This window comes from Lissotriton vulgaris, chromosome 8, assembly GCF_964263255.1.
Source record: "Lissotriton vulgaris chromosome 8, aLisVul1.2, whole genome shotgun sequence".
NCBI classification, from domain to species: domain Eukaryota; kingdom Metazoa; phylum Chordata; class Amphibia; order Caudata; family Salamandridae; genus Lissotriton; species Lissotriton vulgaris.
In genome coordinates this window covers 121,992,420-122,015,406 of record NC_141696.1, presented here as the reverse complement: position 1 = coordinate 122,015,406, position 22,987 = coordinate 121,992,420, and the positions used below count along the sequence as shown (strand labels likewise).

General features: G+C 42.7%; 1 protein-coding gene across 1 annotated transcript in view; it reads left to right on the top strand.

The window, feature by feature from the left end:
- The first annotated feature begins 1,201 nt into the window (after positions 1-1,201).
- LOC147693576 (solute carrier organic anion transporter family member 2B1-like) overlaps positions 1,202-22,987 on the top strand; it is a 426,250-nt gene continuing 404,464 nt past the window's right edge. The window contains exon 1 of the mRNA XM_086933806.1: positions 1,202-1,978. The gene's annotated coding sequence lies outside the window, so the exon portion shown is untranslated. The remainder of the gene's footprint in view (positions 1,979-22,987) is intronic.

The window sequence follows — 22,987 nt, the reverse complement described above, 5'->3', positions numbered from 1 at the left end:
TGTTGATGACCTTAGCACTACAGAGGTAGTGCTGAGGATGTCAATGATTCGTCGTGAGCACTAAATGGATTAAAGGTGAATTGTTATTAGGTAGGGTTGAAAATTGCAGTGTTTTGTACATGGAATCTCACAGAATACTGTAATAGGCTGGGATTCTTGTGTTAGTTGCCCCCTCTGACAAGCCCTGGGTGGTAGGTGATTTAACCTGTGATACTCCTTGGTAGGTGATCATACTATCATCTGTACGTTGTTTTTCTCCCTGTACTTTTGTATATATTTGTGATTATTTGTGAATGTTTGTTTGTGTACTTGGTGATTGCTTTTTGAGAAAGCTTTTTCTCAGTACTGTAGGCCTTAATTGTTTAGGGAGGAACAGCAGTGGTAAACGCTATAGCCCTGATCAGTTCACTGTGAAAAGTTGCGTTGAATGCTCTAGGTCTCATTTTTGTCTTATGAAAAGGCATGACAAAGGCAAAAGGTCCAACATACTTTTTGTGAAAACCATTTGTTAAAATCAACATGCCTTTAAGAGACTGTTGTTATGCATTATGTTAAAGGCTGTAGACAGGAGTTCTTTTAACATGGAATATCATATATTACTGTAGTAGTGGAAGAATTTGTTATTGATTTGGTTTTCTGAAACTCTAGGCTTATAAGATGTTCACAGTGAAAATGCTTGTTGACCTCTTTCAGGAGGAAATGTATATTATTTGGCCAACTGGACGCATGTATATAATTCCAATTGTATTACTACATGCCTGATAGTTGGCTTGTGGGAAAGTTTGTGCTCAATATATAAGGCCTCAGTTAGTTATGGTGGCAATTAGTTTTGCCCTGACAAAAGATACAGCATTTTCAGCCTTTCGGACATGCCAGAGGACATCAAAGAACTACCCGGGAAGTGAAATAATTCCATTTTGGGAACATTTCAAGAGATTTGCTTTTGACTTTTAAAAATTGTACATTTTCTTGCTTTGTACATTTGGTGTCTGCAGCTTGTATCCTGGGTCACATGACTAGGTGTAGCTGGGAGTTGGCCTATGTGTATTCCTCCCAGACAGACAAGGAGGGCTTGTTGTTGGCAGGATGGGCCATCAGCCCAGGATGGGAGTGGCAGACTTTTTTACAGTCCCAATTAAATGTCCAAGGGTTGCATTAGCACACACAAAGCCTATTGTGACTCCCTCTAGGCAAACGGCAGCCAGGGTAGGGAAGCAGGGAATACCAGAAACAACTGTGGGAGGAGAACTCCAAAAGTTTCTTCCACTCCAAAGCTGACACCAGGATTAAAAATAGGAACCTCGGACCAACTCTTCAGTTTCTTTCTGGTCCTGTCTGAGGCTTGGTGTGTACTTCAGAAGACTGCTGTGCTGTGCTGCATGAGACCAGCTTTGCTGCTTGAACCCAGAGCTATCAAAGTGACTCCAAGGATAGTTGACTTCCCTCCCTTTCAGAGCATCAGGGGCAGAAAAAGATCCAACCATCTTGAACCTGCCATATGCCCAGCCTGAGTGAGTCCTTACCCTCCAAGTGGCATCCATCCAATTCTGGACCCTAGGAAGAGGTGCTAAAAGTGCCCAAACAACCCAAATCCAAAACTTGGGACTTAAAACAATTCAGGTATAAGGTGCTCCGAGAACCAACAGGAGACCGGGACTTACCTGCTGACCAAACTGCCCAAGGTGCATTACCAGTTAGCCTGACTTCACAGTAGCTCCTCCGTGTTCTTCTCTACAGCAGCTAATTCTGCTCAGCAGCTCACAGAAGGGGTATCCTGACTCCTGGAACTCTCATTGGTTACAGGCTGAAGCCTCATCCTTCGGGAGATTTTCAAATTCCAAAAGACTGACAAAGTCCAAACTTAGAAATCTTCACTACGACCTCTACAAGCGCTTCCTCCTCTGCTGCCGGCTGCCTTGCCCCATTGAACTTCACCTTCTCAGATATTTCTTTTAGAAACTTCTTCAAAAGTCTGAAGGTAAGCCAAGACCATGCACAGTTCAACTTCATGTATCCAAACCGCGCTCCATCGCGGTCAGCCATAACTTTTGAATGTGGCGCGGTTGCATATGACTGGATGTCAGAATTGGCACTTTGATCTCTTAGGCACTAGATTTCACAAACATTTTTAACAAATCATAACTATGGTAGTACTAATTGGATTTAATTTGTTTTGGTGTAATTTTATTTATTATATTTTTCTAAATTGATGTGGGATTTTTCTTGTGCTGTATTTTTATTTTATGAGTATTTGTGTGCTGCATAAATGCCTTACACATTGCCTCTAAGTTACGCCTGACTGCCTCGTGTGCCAAGCTAACAGAGGGTTAAGCACAGGTTAATCAAGTGACTTTTGTGGTTCACCCTGACAAGGATTGTTGCTGTTGCTTGAGAAGGGCTCACACTACCCTAAACCAGCTACCCAATGTCACACACCACTCATTTCATTGGCAGTGAACAGCACCCAATGTGTCCAACGGATTCTAAACCTGGTGGTCATCTTGAAATAGCATTGTTCATAGTTTATCATTTTATTACAATTACAAGATCCCCTTCATTAATCGGAGTAATTTCGGTAGTTTTGCATTACTCCATTGACATAAAATCACAGAAAATTCAAGATTACACCGGCTTGAATTAGTATGAGTAATTTGGAATAGATACCTTGCCTCAGAAGCACAGGAATGATGGAATTAGAGAGTACAAATGGCTTCTGACTGCAGGTGCTAGTGTTTTTCTGCATTTAGAGCTATTTTCCTAGCACAAAATGCATCCTGGAGTCCATTTTGGACACAAGGGTGCATTTTTCACTGCGAAAAAAACAGTAAATGCTAAATTACATTCTTCAAGTAATCTAGTGTATTTTTCTGTAATTTCATAGAATTACACTACAACAAATTACGTGAATTGTGCTCACCCTCTCACAATACCATTAAAAATAACCTAGTGTGAAGGTATCAAATTATGATTTGTAGTTCCCCGAAGCACCCCTTAATTGATATTAAATCAACCAACTTACTGGAAATCTTCTATATTACTTTGTGCATTTCTGGTGAACCCTCTGTCCATGGGCCATTGTTAACAGAATAGGATTGCTAGCTGTCCTCAGAAACTATGGTCCCCAGGGCGCACTGCTGCGATATGCAAACATTTATGTTAAAATATAATCCAATGTCCACAAAAAAAAAAGAAAATGGAGAAGTGCAGGCTTAGTTCTGGCAGCACAAAAGAGAGACAAGTGTCCCAAGATTTGGTTGTTACCAGCAAGAAAGAGGAACGTTTTCATCCAGTCTTTGAGCACATTGAGTCTGCATCAGAGCTGCAGCTCCCACTAAAAAAAAAAAAAATGTATTCAAGATGTCATGACCACTACTCAACATGTGAAAGGTGAGCATCTTTTTGTTTGAACTGTATACTATATGTGGTCTGCGTGGTTACATAGGTGAATATATTCTCCTGGGAGACGTCAAGCCTCATTTAAAGATTATTCTTTTTTTTTATTTAATTGTTGGGCATGATTAGCTTAACTGGATAAAAATATAAGTTCTTAACTGGTTTTGTGTTTTACAGTGTTAGTAAAAAATAAAAAAAACCAATGATGAAATACCTGGTTATCATAGCCACAGCTTTTTTTGCTACAAGTGCATCTATAATCGTTATAGTAGTTGGCAGACACACATTCCTAATGGCTGATCAATAAAAATGAGCAAATCCAATAATTATTCTTATTTGAAAATGAATTATTTCAAACCACGATATTTCAGAGGCATGGCTCTCTGCCATTCTCATGCTAATCAGGATGGGAACCCTTGGTAAAGAAGACTGATATTTGTCATTATGTCACCCAGGTTTTAGCCCGTGAGGTGGAATGACAGAGACAGAGACCCCCTTCACTGAGCCTCAAGCGGCTTGAGGCTCAGTGAAGGGGGTCTCTGTCCTGGACCTCAAGCTAAGCATCCTAGGTTTGTGTTAGAACTACCCTCTCTTTGATGTGCGCATTTTAAATGTTAACGTTTTTGAAACAAAAAATTATTAACTCTTCATCCCATAAAATAATATGACAACCATGAATCAAGCAAGTGAAAGCAGCAATCCCTTCTTGTGCTCAAAACCAAGACACTGACCAGCAAAGCTCGTCCTCGTGAAACACAACCAAAAGTATAAAAAAATAAACGAGGGAAAACGCAAAGTACAAAAGTTGCAATTAGTACTGCCCAGTTAAAACACACATTCAAACAACCTCTCAAACAAATATAGTTTTCACTAGGACAAACACACCACAAACTGATTAAACATTAAGAATTTGTGCAGCCTTTATTTATTGAAACATAGAGAAAATACATGTTTCAGGCAAAATAAGTCTGACCATTCATAACTACACAAATTGCAAACACCGCAAAATTGGTTCCTCTATTTTTGTTGAGGGTCTTTCTTTGACCATAGTTTTTTTGATAATATGTCTATAACTCATTATATATCAATATAACTTACTTAAAATTATGTATGGGTCAATAAACAAGCTCATGTGGTTTCAGACCTGTTTCTTCATTTCACTCTCGTGCAAAAACCTTCATGTAACATGGACTTATCAATGCCTCTTCATCTATGCAGCATTAGGTGAGCAGAAAGATGAGCAACGGTGAAGGAAGATTTGACGTGTTTCTGCATCAGTGAAATGTTCTGTGTCCCAGCCCCTGTTGGGTGTCATTTGTGTTGTGCTTAATACAATGCTATTCCAATTTGGGACATTTATGCACGCCCTAGAGGAGTTCTACTACATCTGTTTAATAAAACATTTGCATTATTTCAAGGGAGTTTCAAAGTCTGTTCAGGAACGGTCTTTAAAGGCGAATTGTGAAAAGTAAGCTCTGAAACGCCCAGGTTTCCTGGCGACACCTTCCTTTGCAGCATAAATCACTGACCCCCCCCCCCCAACCAAGTATCTGTATATTTAAATAAACCTTAAATGAAATTAGTGGCATGAATAATAGATGAAATTTAAAATGGAAGAAAGAACGAGCATTTGCAATGAAACAGGTCTCTCATTTATGCGAGTTTGAGCGATTGGCATTGACATAGCTATTTACAATGCCAGTATCTTAAATTCCGGCAAATACTAGACCTATTGTTCCAAATGCTTGTCAGTAATCTCTTTGACCTTGCCTGCCACACTCAGTGACCCCTGCTCCAGGGCACTCAAATCATGCTTGGAATAAATGAAGATGGCCTGGAAATGCAGCAAATAAACAAAGCTCGCACTTCCAGGCCATCTTCATTTACATATACTTGGAGAGGCATCTGCTCCCCTGGGAACCCATCCACGCCCCCCCTCCCCCAGGGGGGCGCGTCCCACAGTTTGAAGACCTCTGCCTAGCCTCTAGTTGTGAGAGGACAGCGCCACTTTTGTTGTTTTTTTACAGCAAAACGCTACAATTTCATTTTGGAGGTGACATGCTTTAACACTTATCTATTTATGTTAGCACTGATATTTCATTTAATGTTTGCCTTCCTGCATCGTTATGGGGGAAAACGGTGCTTAATTTGTCAAATCTGAAGTGCCGATGCTCAAATGTTTGTAGGAGGCCACACCTACTTTACTCTGGCTCCACCCACTTACTCTATTAGCCATGGCCGTCGTCACCCACATTTAGAGGTTCTAATTTCCTGTCTGTGTGGTCACAGGTTTAAATCCTGGCAGGTCCCCTTGCCTTTCATCTTTCTGAGGTCTATTAAATGAGTACCATTGAGTTGGGTAACTATAACGATCTGTTGTGAATCAGCTCCAAGATAGATACCCTTGGGTGAACGTGCACTTTATAAATTCTTATGTATACTTTATGTGATGATTTGCAGTATAATATTCTATTCTTCTACGTTTGACAGGCTAATCCAGAGATAAAATAACAAGTAACTAAATGCAAAACAACACTGTCATGGCGTGGTACTACAAGGGCACTGGGCATCCCAATAAAAGTTACAATCCTTTGCCAGGTTCAAGATGGTGCTTCCTTATCTTCCCAGCACCAGTGCGCCACAGAATCAAGTCATTCAACCTCTATGCCTGACATGCATCTCATGTGACCAAGCCAAGGTATTCTATTGAATAATGGTACATATAATATATCGAGTAACCGTCAACTTGCTATTCCTGCCTGTTTCTTATTGACAACAGCATCAAGCATTATGGGACTAGTAGTTCACTACTTATGGTCTACAAGACCGTGCGTGCTGATGCCAGGGGCGGGGTTAGATGTTGAAGTAATCCTAAACGCACGAGAGCAGAGTTCAGTTTAGCTACCTACTTTTAATTTTACTTATGACTTAGTTGTGCTGCTAGCCCCGAGAAGAGCACAGAACAGGCATTCCAACACTGCGAGAGTGAGAAACAGTCAGACGAGCCCGATTTTTGCCAGCCAGCCTGCACAGATTAATTTAGACCAGTTCCCTGAAGCAGGGGAGGATACATACTTCACGTTTGGCCGGGCGGGGGCAGGGCCTTTATCTTAACCCCGGAGAGGCCTGCCAATATCTTGTTATAACCAAGTGTACGGCCGGCGCCAGCTGCCAGGCCAGGCACTACAATATTCATGACCATTATTCACGAGCATCGAATTTTGTGGAGCCAGAGCTACCGTTGCACTGTGGTCATTTGGCCAGGTTATATCCTTGCCTTGCCTACCCTCAAAACTGACACAGCGCAATAACTAAATACCAAGGCGTGAACTGGAAAAATATACACAATAATGTGGTTCATGAAAATAACTTGAAGCCTTATCAGCCTTTCAAGTGCACCCGTGGAACTGAACAGGATTATTAGCTGAAATGCATGACTTCCAAATTCCGATGACCGTCACGCCTACGCCTCCACGCCGCTCCCAAAAAAGCGTTAGTTTGGCATGGTGTTTAAGGCATATTATTGGCAATGCATCGATCACGACCGGCCGTGGTGCAGCGGGTATGCTGGGGCGTGGCACTCACTGAGGGGAAAGCGTGGGCACTGCGCAATGAAAGCTGCCACAACAATCTGAAAAAATCTGTGAGAACGAAATCCAGCCCTGCCCAACAGTGTCCCGCCCACTGGGCCAGCCCAGCGACGACACTGCATCAACATTTGAGCCACGAGCAGTAAGTGAGATGAGATCCACAGAAATAATCTGATGATGATCCATTGAGAACCATCTTGAAGTAAGTGATGACGATCAAGTGAGTGACAGACACTGTCTTCGGAGTCCGGAGTCGGACCTCGGACGAGAAGTGAGTTTTAGTCCTGTAGCGATACGATAGCGAAGCAACTAAAAGCAAATAATTACTATAATTAAATAAATTACGTGCACGGTGCACCAGAGTGTGTTGACCCGACCTTGATAATTAGGTGCCGGTGCTTAGCACCGGCAAGCCCCTGCACAAATTAAGCACTGGTGAAGAAGAGAAAAGGAAAAAGCAATCACTGTTTTTTAAAAATAGCAACTATTGCTAAAAGCATGTTTATAGGTTGTGTAAAACATGCCTTCGTTTTGTCCAGGATCCCAAAAAACCTGATTCGTGGCACTCGATCTGAAGAGAATTAGGGACATATTCTCAAGGACTTATCACCTAGTTATCAGTACTTTATCGCAGCGTTCCCGTGCAAAAAGCAGTGACAACACCACTCCGCAACATTCTCAACGACCAGCCAGATCGGCGATAAGATCCCAAAACAGGTGATATGGCGCGAAAGCAGCAGGAACCTGCTCTGACCTGGCTTAAAGTCGGATGACAACCTGCACCAGAAAAGGGAGCCCAAGCCAGACCAACACTTAAAAAACAACAGATGCCATGGAGCTACTGATCATGCAGATCGGACCCCCAAGAGGTCCAAAACACCCACTTCCACCACACCCAGGCTTGCCCCCCCAGACTACCACAGAGGCAGTGCAGACAAAGACAACTGACCTTCAGAAAATGCACCAGTCTCACAGACCTAACACCAGAGGATGTCATTGCCCACTACAGGCTCAAAAGGACAACCATACTCTGCATCCAGAACATCATAGCCCACAGGCTGATGGTACCAACACAGCGAATAATCAACATCCCACCTCAGACAATGCTGCTGGCTGTGCTGCATCTGTTGGCCTCTGGTAACTTCCAACCAACAACTGCCTAAGTCGGAAGAGTCTCACAGCTAGCCTATATGCTTGGTACCCCAGCACCTTTACTACCCCCACACTGTGCAGGAACAGCTGGAGACCAAGCAAGGCATATACACCATAGCTGGCTTCCGGCACGTGTTGGGGGCAGTTGACTGCACACATGTCCTACTTGTGCCCCCTGCAGACACTGCACACAATTACTGCAACAGAAAGCACACGTATTCCATCAGTGTGCAGGCAATAGTGGACCACCGGGGACTCTTGACCAATGTTATTGCCAACTACCCAGGCTGTGTGCATGATTCATCCATTTTTCAACTGTACACCATCAACCAGCGCTTCCAGGATGGCACCTACAGAAATGCTCTACTCGTTGGCAAGAACCAAATGAACACTCCACACACCCCAACTCCACAATCATGCAACTCAGAACTCTGGGAATGCACATGTTACATACTCACATACAACATGCCAAACAACATGCCCACCCACCAGACACAACAGTACAATTTACTGTGGTGACCTGGGCTAGCCATGTACATGAGACATCAACTGCATGGCACCTCAGCTACACAACAGCAGATTGTGGGAAGAGGCAAGAAGCAGGTATGTGCGAAGGAGGCAAGTGACCCATGAATGAGAATGTCCACAATGCCAAGTGTGGTGTGGATGTGCTGGCCAGACTGCAGTATGCAGACCACAGACATATCCATGTCGACACACACTGCAGGTGTTTGGAGTGTAGTGGACAGTGGATGCAACCATGTCACCCCAGCCAGTGGGGAAGATCGCAGAAATGTAGCTTATTTTGTTCCCCCCGTAAGCGTGAGTGGGGTCAGCTGACCTGGCGTACCCCAGGCCAGTGTAGGGGTGTGAATAAAAAGCACATAGCTCTGGGCGTGGTTCTCTTCCAGAATGCCCAACGGGTCTGCCAGGGCGGTGTCTCTCACCCCGCCACGAGGCCGTCGCCATGAGCGGTTTTGCCCGAAATCCTGTGTGCCTGCTGCACCCCTGGCCGCTGGTCCTCGACCAGTCTTGCCTGCCCCTCTGCACCCATACCTCACTGCTCACCTGCCGACACTGGCATGTGTCAAAGAGGGCCCACCACGTGCCGGTGCAAGCTTCAAGGCCGAGGCCCGCAACCTTGGCAGCCTCCTCAGACCATCACTGCCTCCGCGACACAGGCCTGCAGTTCTCGTTGACGTACTCCACCGCTGCCTCCGGCCTACACTACGGTCAAGTAGGTCACACATGTGGAACTGAGTCTTGATATCCTGATGACCAAGTTCATATGTTAATTGGACGTTTGATATCGTGGTACTCCCTTCGATGTGGTGCCACCAACTCTTTGCATAGCATTCCAACCGCACGTGTCTGTGGTCTCTTGCTGACTACTGCTTTCGGCTCACACCGCGGTCCAGTAGGTCACACATTTGGAACAGAGTATTGAAATCTAAATGGCAGCGTTCATATCATTGCAAGCAAGGAGAGGCGTAAGAGGATGACGCGTTTCAGTCCGGAGGAAAAAAGGATCATCGTTACGGAGGTGATCGAACACTACCAACAACTGCTCTGGTGTCACTAACTCTAAGCATTGCAAGCCAACAACACGTGGCTGTGCACCCCTGCTGGCCACTGCCTCTGGCCTACACTGCGGTTGAGTAGGTCATACATTTGGAACTGAGACTTTATTTATTTATGGCAGAGTTTATATCTTTGTACAGGCCTCATCGCTAACTGCATCCCCTTTCAGCTCCAGTGCCACTAATTGTGTGCCCGACATTCATGGACACTCTCTGGTTGAACTTAGGTGGCTTCAAAAGTAGACCTAAAGTAAAAAATAAGAAGCAACGCTTTGAGCCGGCCCCAAGTCATAGTCTCATTGTCAGCCGGATACTATAAATTCAAATAAAGCTGAGGTAGAAATATTTCCTTCAGGTAAGGAGGCAGCAACATAAAAAAAAAATCAAGAGAGAAAAATTAAATCTTATTAGACTCCACAACAAGACAAAAGATGGGACATTCATTCACTGAATACATCTTTATGGACTGTCCACGTGTTGATGAATAAGCAAGCGCTCGAAGGGTTAAAGACTAAGTCAAGGCAATCATTGATAATGCTACAATTGAGGGCCTCATTCACAGATGAGCTGCTAAATATTGATTCAAGGAAAAGGGATATCATGGAAACAGTCCTTCAACACCACAGAAGAAATTTTCACAGAAGTCTTTGCTGCAATGATGGTACAAAAGGGGGTGGTGATGGACGGAGCATCTGAATCAATCAAACACTCACACCCAGTCAAAAGATCTGGGTTTAATCCATCACCGTTCTTTAGCCCATTCTGCCACCCCAGTTCAGACATGGCTATATGCAAATCAGTCTGACCCTGTGCCTCATGGGAACAGTCCAGCCCGAACTGCCAAGCCATGTCTTCCCTGGACCGGAAACAAGCTTCCGAGGACCGGTTTCTGGCATTCCAGCCGTCTTCAGCCCGGCTTGCTTGAATCCAGTGGCAAAGTGAGCAAGGGACTCACGTCTGAGCATACCCTGCCACACTTATGGCGGCCAAAAGCGGTACAAAAGGGGGTGGTGATGGACGGAGCATCTGAATCAATCAAACACTCACACCCAGTCAAAAGATCTGGGTTTAATCCATCACCGTTCTTTAGCCCACTCTGCCACCCCAGTTCAGACATGGCTATATGCAAATCAGTCTTACCCTGTGCCTCATGGGAACAGTCCAGCCCGAACTGCCAAGCCATGTCTTCCCTGGACCGGAAAAAGCTTCCGAAGACCAGTTTCTGGCATTCCAGCCGTCTTCAGCCCGGCTTGCTTGAATCCAGTGACAAAGTGAGCAAGGGACTCACGTCTGAGCATACCCTGCCACACTTATGGCGGCCAAAAGCAGTACAAAAGGGGGTGATGATGGACGGAGCATCTGAATCAATCAAAACTCACACCCAGTCAAAAGATCTGGGTTTAATCCATCACCGTTCTTTAGCCCACTCTGCCACCCCAGTTCAGACATGACTATATGCAAATCAGTCTGACCCTGTGCCTCATGGGAACAGTCCAGCCCGAACTGCCAAGCCATGTCTTCCCTGGACCGAAAACAAGCTTCCGAGGACCGGTTTCTGGCATTCCAGCCGTCTTCAGCCCGGCTTGCTTGAATCCAGTGACAAAGTGAGCAAGGGACTCACGTCTGAGCATACCCTGCCACACTTATGGTGGCCAAAAGCGGTACAAAAGGGGGTGGTGATGGACGGAGCATCTGAATCAATCAAACACTCACACCCAGTCAAAAGATCTGGGTTTAATCCATCACCGTTCTTTAGCCCACTCTGCCACCCCAGTTCAGACATGGCTATATGCAAATCAGTCTTACCCTGTGCCTCACGGGAACAGTCCAGCCCGAACTGCCAAGCCATGTCTTCCCTGGCCATGGCTTGGCAGTTCGGGCTGGACTGCTCCCATGAGGCACAGGGTCAAGGCTGATTTGCATATGGCCATGTCTGAACTGGGGTGGTGTGGAGTGCAAAAAAACGATGGATTTAGGCCCAGATCTCTGTACTGGGTGAATGTATGACATTGTTCTGCATTCTGTCCATCAACTGTGGTTTTGCATTTTGCTGCAATGACAGCAGCAGAACCACCATTGTTGATGGAGCAAACTGTCTTCTTCTTTTCCCCACAATACCATCCACCATTGATGACTGAGGAGCAGTCCATAGCAGTAAAGACAACATTTACAACAGTGAATAATTTGTCAATTCCAGCAACCTTACCACTGAAATTCATGTTGGGTTCACCAGAACTAGTAGTGATCAGAGAACAAGTGGACTCACATGACTAATACAGCAACAAAGAACCGATTGAAGCCTTTGTTTCATACCAGGATGAAGGAGAGAAAAAACCAACATTCCCAGGCTTTTTGAATATTGAACGAAACAACAGGAAACGCCTCCTGCATACATGTTGCACCATGTGTTTTCTTTAAAATCTCCAGCCACCGCTAGCTTTGAGTCAGTATTGCATGCTAAACATCTTCCATGTGCTCCAATTATTCATGTTCCAGTAGATCAACCATAGTGCAAGGATCCCTGCATTGAGCGGTATGATTGTGTATGTGCAGGAAAGTGTCCCTTCCTGCACATAATCAATCTGAAACAGATTGTTTAAACTTCTATGTGTGCTGCTTAATGCAGCACACATAGAAGTAGAAAAACGTTCTTTTTTTTAAATGATGGTTTATGTGCAGGAAGGGGAACTTTCCCACACATAAACAATCACTAGAGGTGACTTCCTCTTTCTATGTGTGATGCAGAATGCAGCACGCATAGAAAGAGAAATAATGAGGAGAAATTAAAACATTCCTCCTTGTGCCTTCCCCCCCTTTCTAGGGAGGCGTAGTATTCCAACGAATTTCCAGGTTTACAAATTCTCCTGAATCTGGAAATGTGGCAGAAGTCATGGGTGTTTGATGGGACCACCCACAACAACACCCATGGCACGCCCCTTTCACGCAAAGTGTTCCGTGTAAAGTTGCCATATTTACAAGGACACAGAAAGCCACGCACAGTGGCTGTACTTATTCTTGTAAATATGGAGCAGCAGGTTGCACTGTAGGTCAGTCACAATATGTGCTGCACTGTCGGTGCAATGGGCTTTTAAATGGCCTTGATAATATGCTCTATGAATTCCAATCGAAGCCCATGTTAGATGTGTTCACATTGTTTCCTGCCGATATAAGCGGCGATAATGTAACGCCTGTCCTTGATAATATGCCCCCTAGTATTTAATAAAACAGTTTCTTCTAGTCTCCGTAATCAGAGAGCTAAAAGATACCATATTATGCAAAGACAAACAGACATTATCACAAGTTGTCACCATAAGATGCAAAGAAATAACAAATATCAGTCTCAAGTATTAAAAACCAATGAAATTATCATGAGACACAATGGGCTTCAACTTCGTGGTCACATGTAGTTGGACTCTCACCAAATGTATCTTTTAGATAAATAGAACTGGTCTTTTTAATGAGTGTGTTTTAGAGTAACCATCTCGCTGATCGAGGCAGAAAATCAGTATCTGTTCTTTGCCTGCCCTCTCCTCATCGGACACAAACTTCTCATATGTCCCTGATTAAATACATGGGGCAAATCCCTTCTCTGCTGCCCTTGTTGCCCCTATTGACAGGTAGACTCACTCAAGTTTTCAATGTATCCTCTTCGTATTAAGCTACGGGGCTTTTAATTTGCTTCCGCCCTCCCATTCTTGTGTATGTAGTAATCCTGTCCCCTCAATCAGGTCTATTTCAGTCAAAACGCCTTTGCCAAAACACCCCTCATTTTTAATATGTTTTTACGTCATGGCATTGTTTTCATATAATGTATTTGATTAGATGGTCATGGTTCTATGTTGTGATCATCTATTACAATATGTAAATATATTTATCATTCCTATTTTATCTAGAAGTGCTTCACTATTGAAATATTGAGGAGAAGATCAAAAATAAGTATACAAATTCACAAATAAATTAGCTTCAAGAACAGTGACACTTGAAAGTCTGAGTTTATACAATACGGGCCCGATTCACAGAACTAACTTAAGACAAAATCCTAAACTTACTACTATTTACTCAGTTTGGTATTCACAGAAGGCACTTCTTAATTTTGGTATTCACAGAAGGCACTTACTCATTAATGAGTAAGAGCCTTCTGTGAATACCAAAATGAGTAAGTGCCTTCTGTGAATACCAAAATGGTAGTAAGTTTAGGATTTTGTCTTAAGTTATTTCTGTGAATCGGGCCCTACAAATTTAAATCGTAATATATTTTCTTCCTATACTTGTACACGCTTTCTATGTAGTTATGCATCTATTTATTTATTAAGTTGCTCTTACTGTAGAAGTAGAAAAATAACAACTTTGACTCTCTCCAATGCACTACTCTGTCTCACCCTATACCTCTCTCAATTTATCTTCTACCACCACTCTCGGACTCATTCAAAACAAACATTATTTTACTACTATAATCTGAAAAAAACCTTTCTAGACTCTTACCTCATCATTCTATTCAACCAAACTAGCAGACTTGCATGTCCACCACTCAACTCATATTTCCCTATACTAATCCACCACTAATCCTATTTGAGTTCCGAAGTGGTGTGCTTCTCGCCGAAAGGCGCTTCATTGCCTTGTCAGAGGTAGTAAGCACTATATAAATACAAAAACTATTTGTATGTAAAACAAGATACTACAATATTCCTTAATTTGTTTTTATTCATGAACATATCATGATTTCTCTTCATTTTGCTGAAAATCAATCTATTGTCTGAAACAGCTAATATAAGCTATGTTTGTTTTGTGCAAGAACTATATATCCCATATTTCATACCCCCATTAGGCATTGGCACTTGCGGGATGGCAGGGAAACGCTCATGCACAGACCTGAGCCTCCTTTCTGATAGACCTGTGAGAGAGCCTGCAGGACTCCCAGCCCTTCAGAATAAGTCTGTGGCTCCACTAACCAATGCTTTCTGAGGCCTTACAAAGCATGTCATGTTACCTCATTGTGCCGTTTCCTTATTCTCGCAGGTGAGGTTGTAGAGGATGGTGATGACAGTGGAATATATGTGTATTATTTATTACCAATAACTACCACCATTTTATTAGATTCTCACTGATATCAAAACGTGCCTTTAATTAGAAAATAATTCACACCAATGCATACTTGGAATTTTGCCTTTCAGCATGATTCTCTCCTTCCACAATGATTAAAGTTATAATGTGTAGTTATTGTGTCTGTTTTATTTTATGATTTGTCTGTTGTTTGCAATGTTTACTGCTGGATTTATATTAATTTGTTTATTTTCCACAGATTGTTTGAGATCTGTGTTTTTGGGTCAGGGTGAAAATAGGGAGCCATAAAGCTTTCCAATGTTTTCTTGTTTATTGAGGGTCTATGGTTGTTCTTTGTGCTCTGGGATTTTGTTGCTTCATATGGGGCATGTGTGCTACTTGATACTGTGGTTTGGTCTTGAGGGCACATGTGGACTGGTTGTGTTTTAATGGTAACAAAGCAGCATTTGAGAATTTCTGTATATTTGATGATCATCCTGTTGCCAATTATCCAACTTGGGCTGTCTCCACCGTTTTGTTGTGTGGGTGAACACTGATAGGAGTAACAATTGATTTGTACTGTTTGACAATGCTTTAAATGGAAATGTTGTATTGCTTGTGCTCACTATTCGTGGTACCTGTTTGCATCTGAAAGGTGCCATAGCTCTCCCATTAAAAGAATTGTAGCAGTGCTGAGAAGTGAAGCTACTCCCTCTTTGAAACTGAAGCAGTGCAGCAATTCAGTACTGGCCAGTACCAGCCCATTTAGAGAGCTGTTTTTACAGAACATTTTGTATCCAAATATGTGGTTTTGGCACTTTGTTGAATGTGTAGCACGCAGGAAGGTTTGTCTGGCATGTATTATTGGCTCTATTAAAGATGGTTGTTTGAGGAGAGGTTCTCTTTGTTGGAGAGCATGCTTGTCCAACCTTTCTGCTATGGTGTCATGCTGGGCACGTGAGGGCTTAGTGCAGTTTACCCATTGGTTCAGTTGAGACAGTGAGACTTTTTGTATATTTATGGAGACTCCTGAAGGACATGGGGTTTATCAGGAGGGTGCTTTACATCTTTTTCATTCTATCAATTTCATTACATTATTCTGCAATTCATTTTATTCAAATGTGTAGTTTCAAACTATTCAAATGTATAAATGTGTTAAACATGTAACAATTTGGTAACGTGTATTTCCATTACATTTTAGAGCGATGCCAAATATTACCTTTCCTCGTTTCATGTTGAAATATCTTTTTTATTAAGGATTGCTGTTTAACAGATTTTTATACCGAATAATGTTTTATAATTTGTAAATAAAACTGTAGAAATACCTTTGCTGTTATTCTTGAAGGATTAAAATAGAAATCTGGTATTGCCTATTCTTTTTCATAGATTGAAAAAACGAACTTTTTCTCTTCAACAATTGCTTATTTTTCATGCAGAGGGTAGAATGAATCCATCATTTGAGGGATTTCTGATAATATAGTGTGGTGTAAATACCTGCTTCTGAGAAGTTTTGTAATTCTTTTGAGAGATAATTTTGAAACGAAAAAGCCAAACAAAAGAACGTACAGTAAAATTTTAAATTGTGAATTTTGAAGGGGTGCTACTCAAATAGTCCAATACATTCATGATGTAATCTTCCAACTATGAAGATGATGTTTTATTCTTATCCTTCCTAAAAGCTCTCTCTGGATAAGATCCCCCCCCTACTTGCCATCATCAAGGCCTCACTCACTTAAGGATTCTTCTCCAAAGGTCTGACAACAGGCTAGATCCTCCTACTCCTGAAAAGCCCATACCAACCCTCATGACCTCACAAACTACTGGGTTATCATGCACCTACCATTTATCTGTAGGAGCACCAAAAAAGCAGCATTTGCACAACTCTAACATCACATTTGTGCCGAACATCTGCTCCACAATTACAAATTTGGATTCAGATATTACAGACACGGCTAATGTACACATCCTAGGCGATGCCCTCCTGATCAAAGATTAATGATTGCCCTTCCCTTTTGATATTCTGTAGACCTTTTTGTTGCCTTCAGTGCTGTTAAACATACCTCCTTCCATCCACTATCTACAGCCTTATCTAGTATTCAATGGCATTGCCCTTTACTGGAGTTCTTTCCACCAATCCATTCAACAACTGTTTTTTTATATAGGCATCTCTAGGTGCCAGAAAATCTCAATTATCTGCAACATCTCTTAATGTTCAATCTTGTCTCTGTAATCTTCTAACTCTACCAGTGAGCCACTATATATATATATATATAAATGTACTTTCTTCTCCAGACATCCATTATTCAAACACTGCCTACCCCTCACCCAGACCAGAGTAGCCAGCACCTTCCTGAAGCACAACCCCACCAAAACAGGATTCCTCTATTTGCAAAGAACTAGAAGCAACAATTACTTCAAATTTGACTCAAGAACTTGAACCAAGACAGAGTTGAACCCGAATTTTCACACAATGCCAAGTGCCCCTGATTGAGCCTATACAACACCTTCCAAAAAGGCCTGGTACCAGCTTACTTGGCTAAAAAAAGTTAACCATTCCTCTCAGAATGTGACTTCAGAAGTGCTGTTCATGGTCTTGTTCTTGCGCATCTGGATTGGGGCAAAACCCTGCTCCACATACTTCTAGACTACAGACTGGCCTCCTTTAACTGTATCTTACATGCAGCTCATCAAGGGCCTGAAGATGTATCAGCCAGTGAGCACACCTGATGGATCTTCCCTCTCTCCACTTACCTGATCACACCATCTTCAAAGGCAGCTGCGTTATCTACAAAGCTATCACAGCAGGCAACTCTGCCTTCTTGACTCTCACACCCACAGCCAGGACATAGTCAGACTGAAGATGAAGAAGTGCAAAAAAGAAAACTTCTACTCAACTGGCCTTCTACATCTATGAACCTAGGATTTAGAACTAAATTACCATATCCATCTGATTTCCCCCAATACGGCTCAAATGTTGGAAATTACATAAGACACATCTTTCAAAGAAAACTGCATAATGATGCAGTAATAATCCAGTTAAACCTGACAGCCGTAGAGTGGTTTTCTCCCCAAATATGTTGTCTACCTCCTCCATTTTTTGCTGATGTAATTGTTGTTGGCCTTAGGACTCAGTGAACATTACCACTATTACCCAGTGCTAAGTGCTTGTACCTTCTCCTTTAAACATGGTAAAATTGGCATACACTCAATTTTCACATTTCATTTACTTTAAGTCTCTAGTAAGGTGGTACAGCACATACCCAGGGCCTCGAAATTAAATGATACTAGTGGGCCTGCAGATCTTATTGTGCCAACCATTTCAGTAGCTCTCTAAGCACGTCTCAGAGCTGCAATTGCAACTTGTGTGTGCAATTTCAAACTGCACATTTGACCCGGCAGGATAAACCTCTTGCCAGGCTAAAACCTTCCTTTTTAATACATATGAGTCACTCTTAATGTACGCCCTAAAAAGCCCAAAGACCAAAATGCAGTGCATTTAAAAAGTTGGACATGTACTTAAAGTTTTACAAGTCCTGGTAGTGAAACACTTATGTTGGTTTTTCACTACTGCATGAGCTACCTCTCCTGTATGGCAACATTTGATTGCCTTATTACACTTAATAAGATGTAACTTTCAATTGGACGCAGGTAGGAATATTGAGTTTGGTATCTAAAGAATTGTAATTTAAAGCCCCCTTTAATGGTAAAGTTGGATTTAAGGAGTTTAATTTCCGAAAGTGCAACCTTTAATGGTAAAGTTGGATTTTAAGGATTTTAATTTCCGAAAGTGCAACTTTTAAAAAGTTGCCATTTTCTGTTTCTACCCATTTGGTGACTGCTGTATGTATCCTGATTCAAATGACGAGGTACAGCCGGCAGAAGGTCTTTGTGTATTGCTTCCAGACAGTGAAACAAAGGGCGATAGGTGATGGCAGGAAAAGCCATCTCTGACTTGAACATCACACTTGCACCTACCACACCTGCACATCACAATGCATTGGTTGAGCACACTCATGAAGGGTTTGACACCTGCCTATTGTGACTCCAGACAAGTTGGGGACCGGGCAGGGAGGCAAGACGTTTCACACACCTCTGGGGTGGAAGCCTCCAGAACCTTCACCTACTTCAAAGCTGGCACCCGGTATAAATATTGGACCCCTAGACCCAACTCTTCAGTATACCTCTTGAACTGTGGGAGACTCAGAACGACTGCTGTGCTGCTCTGCCAAAAGGACTGCTGCTTTGTTACCCTGCTGCCTGCTGTCCTGCTGCCTGAGGTAATGACTGCCCCTGCATCTTAAAACCAGGACCACCAGAGAGACTCTAAGGGATAGTTGGCTGACCCCTTTATCAGAAACCTCAGGGGCAGATCAGGCTTCAACCATCTTGAAATCAGCACCAGGACTCAGTCTGCTGTGTATCATGTCCCCCAAGTGGTGCCACCTCAGTCCTGGACCCTTGGTGGTCAACTAATAACAAACTCCTTGTCTGTTATTGGACCGGTCAGGCTTAGGGTGGTCTTCTCCCACAACCTTTTCCTAATCCCCTCCTGTTTTGATGAAATTAATTTTTGTGGGCCTTAGAACTCTGTGCACTTTACCAGTGCTAAAGTGCTAATGTTCAGTCCCAAAAACATGGTGAAATTGGCTTAAACCGTATTGCCATTCCTTATTAGTCCATAGAAAAGTGGGGTACCAATTATGCAGGGTCAGTGAATTAAATGTTACTAGTGGCTCTACAACACTAATTAAGCCACCATCGTAATTTGCCCCTTAAAGTTGTCTCAGGCCTCCATTTGTAGTCTTTAGTGCAGTTTAAACTGCAAGTTGATTTGGTAAAAATAACTCCTTTGCCACGCCTAAAACTCCCTTTGTAATGCATATAAGTACCCCTATTGCAGGCCCTAAACAGCCCAGGCAGGGTGCTATGTATTTAAAAAGTTAGACATGTGCTCGTCCTGGTAGTGAAAAACTCACAAAATATTTGTTCACTACTGTGAGATCAACCTCTCCCGTTGGATAACATTGGGTTAGTTTACTATTCCTAATAAGCAAGAACTCGGGTTTGGGAACAGGCAACATGAAAGGAAATAAGAGAATAAAATGGGCAGTACACCACAACTAGATGCTGCACCCTCACTGTTATCCCCACAAAACATTTTTATGAAAATAAGTGTCTATTTAGAAATGTGTGCTCTCTCTATAGACACCCTCCGCCCAAAGAATTCTGTTATAAATAAGTAATCTTCAGTAGCCAGATGATGTGTACTTATATATTTGTGGCGTGGGGTTAGAAATAGGCTGGAGGCTTTTTTTGATCAGTGAAGGTTTTATTTTCAAAAGGGATTTACGACTACTGGAGGTCATTCTCTCCCTAGCAAATTCCGCCCGGTCCGTGATGGCAAAAGTCCTTCCTCCTGCTTTGGACGTTCTTGACCTCTTTGCCGGTCCGCTGCCTCTGGTTTCCGGCGTTGTTCAGCCCCGGAAAGAAAACCAACAGAGGGAGGTCGTCAGTTATGCTATCTATGCACAAGTTGCCCACGAGGACACAGGGGTGTGAATGGGACACCAGTGCTTCCTATCAACAATGCTCAGGGACTGTGAGGCACAAGTGTGAGGGAAGGGGAGTTGGAAGGCGCGGGATAGGTAAGGTAGGGATTATTTACAAAAGTTAGAAGAGAGGACCGCCTCCCCTTCTCCCGACCCAGCCTGCCAAACGCCGCCGTACCTGTGAAACCCATACTCCTCCCTCATGAGTGTGGCATGGCGGTTCGCCTGGATGTTGGCCTCCTGGCACGCTTTCACCAACTCTCCCGTCTTCTCCGCTTTCTTTTCTCTCCTCCTTCGGTTTTTCATCTCCTCCGCTAACGCTCCCGACCTCCTGGCTCTGCTCCTCGTCTTCTCCAGTGACGCCGCATGCTGAGTAGAGGACTTCCGGACTCTTGTCCAGTCCGGACCCCCTGATGTCATATGGGGGCGTGGTCTCGTCTACTTCGTCACACGCCCAGTTAAATGCACCCTCTTCCCATTCTCCTCTGGCAGGAAGCAGCGGACATCGGGACCCATCTGTCTGAGGGGAAGGAGGGGAGGTAAAGTCAATTTTCCACCAGGCACTTTGTGACGCCTCCGCCACCCTGCTACAATATTGTAGATTTATTGATATGTAGACAGCATCAGAAAGTTACTGGAAGATGTTAAGTCCATGTGATGCCCCACCAGGAGCAGCCTCTGTCTTGCTCAGCCTGCACACTCCAACTGACACTCACAACCTCACCAGGCACCCATCATTCCGTGACATTCCGGACATCTCCAGCCACACCAACACTCATTCTGGCTGAGCAGTAGAGAAGAGATATATAGGCAAGGGGAAAGGCAACAGCAGATCATAACAAATTCCAATCTAGATTAGGAAACCCTTATAAGTATAGAAATAGTGGTGCACAACTTTAGCAATCTAAATATTAATACAAAGTGCATCCCCAAATTTCTAAACGTTTATGAACAATCTTCTCTTTATTGTTTCTTCATGAATATGTGCCAAGGAAAACCAGCCAACGCATTTCATCCACATGCAGTTGGACTTCTTCAGAGCAATAAAAGTCTCAAAGCCAAGTCATCATCCAAAGTAAAGGATTTATATGTAGCCAATAGTAGTCTCATGGTTCCGAGTACAGTTCCTTTAAAGGTCCATCCATTACAAAAAATACAAGAAGAAAGTCAGTAAAGAACGTTTCATCTTGCATCCGTAGTGCAAATTATCCAACCTGTGTCTTCTGCTGTCCGATAAAATATATACAAATCTGTCCTTTGTCCAGCACTTCAATTGGTGCTACTCAATGGTGAATGAGACAATCCTTGCGGTCCCAACCGGAACAAAAATTGCCTACTTTGTGGTGTTGTCCATAGTGGAAAGTTCAGACATAGGGTATTGCCTTCCCACCTTATTAATACCTCTCTAGGATTGGATACCGAGGGACAAGTCCCGTAGCAGTTGTCCGCCTATTTCAGCTTGTACTGAAGCACGTTTGGGGTTCGGTAGCCATCCCATTCAGCACATTGACCACTGGAGTTGTGATGATGCCTAGCAGCTAACATAAAATCCTTGGAACCAAAGGTCAAGAGCCGGGCTTTCAGTGACTAGTATTCACAACACTCGCTGGAGTTGGAATCACTATGTTTTTGAAAGAAAGAAAAGGATTTTTCTTTCTTGTGTCCTCTCACTCACCAGGGTTCATCATTGGGGCCATCCGAGGCATGCTGCGACTTGTGAACGTAGGAGCACTTTAAGTGATGAACTATGTGTGGTGCAAAATGCGTTGTGAAGTGGAGTGGTATTATTTAAGTGGGTTAAAACGGATCACTGACATAATATCGACTACAAAAATATAGGCATTTAAAATATCGATTCCAAAATACCGACTACCAAATATCGAAGTCCTATCTACAAACAGGTAAGTACAAAAATATTGAATCAAAAATATCGTTTAAAAATATGTACTTTGCAAAAATATCGAATTTATTAAAATTAATGTAAAATTAAAAAAATATTGAAAATAAATAACTATAATATACTTAAAAATACTTACATAACCTTAAAATTATTAAATAATGAATTTAAGTTATGAGGAAAATAAAATTTTATTTGTTAAAACATATATATATATATATATAATGACATAATATTATTAATAAATATACAATAATATTACCGTAGCATAGCAAGAGTGTTAAATCTACTATTCCCACTCCAATGAGTGCAACAGTAGGGAAAGCGTTGGATAGCATAGCGGTAAAAATTACTATTCCCACTCCAAAGAGTGCAACAGTAGGGAAAGCGTTGGATTGCGTAGGGGTAAAAATTACTATTCCAACTCCAAGAAGTGCAACAGTAGGGAAAGCGTTGGATAGCGTAGGGGTAAAAATTACTATTCCCACTCCAAAGAGTGCAACAGTAGGGAAAGCGTTGCATAGCATAGGGGGTTACAATTACTATTCCCACTCCAAAGAGTGCAACAGTAGGGAAAGCGTTGGATAGCGTAGGGGTTAAAATTACTATTCCCACTCCAGTGGGTGAAACAGTAGGGAAAGCGTTGGATAGCGTAGGGGTTACAATTACTATTACCACTCCTAAGAGTGCAACAGTAGGGAAAGCATTGGATAGCGTAGAGGTTAAAAATACTATTCCAACTCCAAAGAGTGCAACAGTAGGGAAAGCGTTGGATAGCGTAGGGGT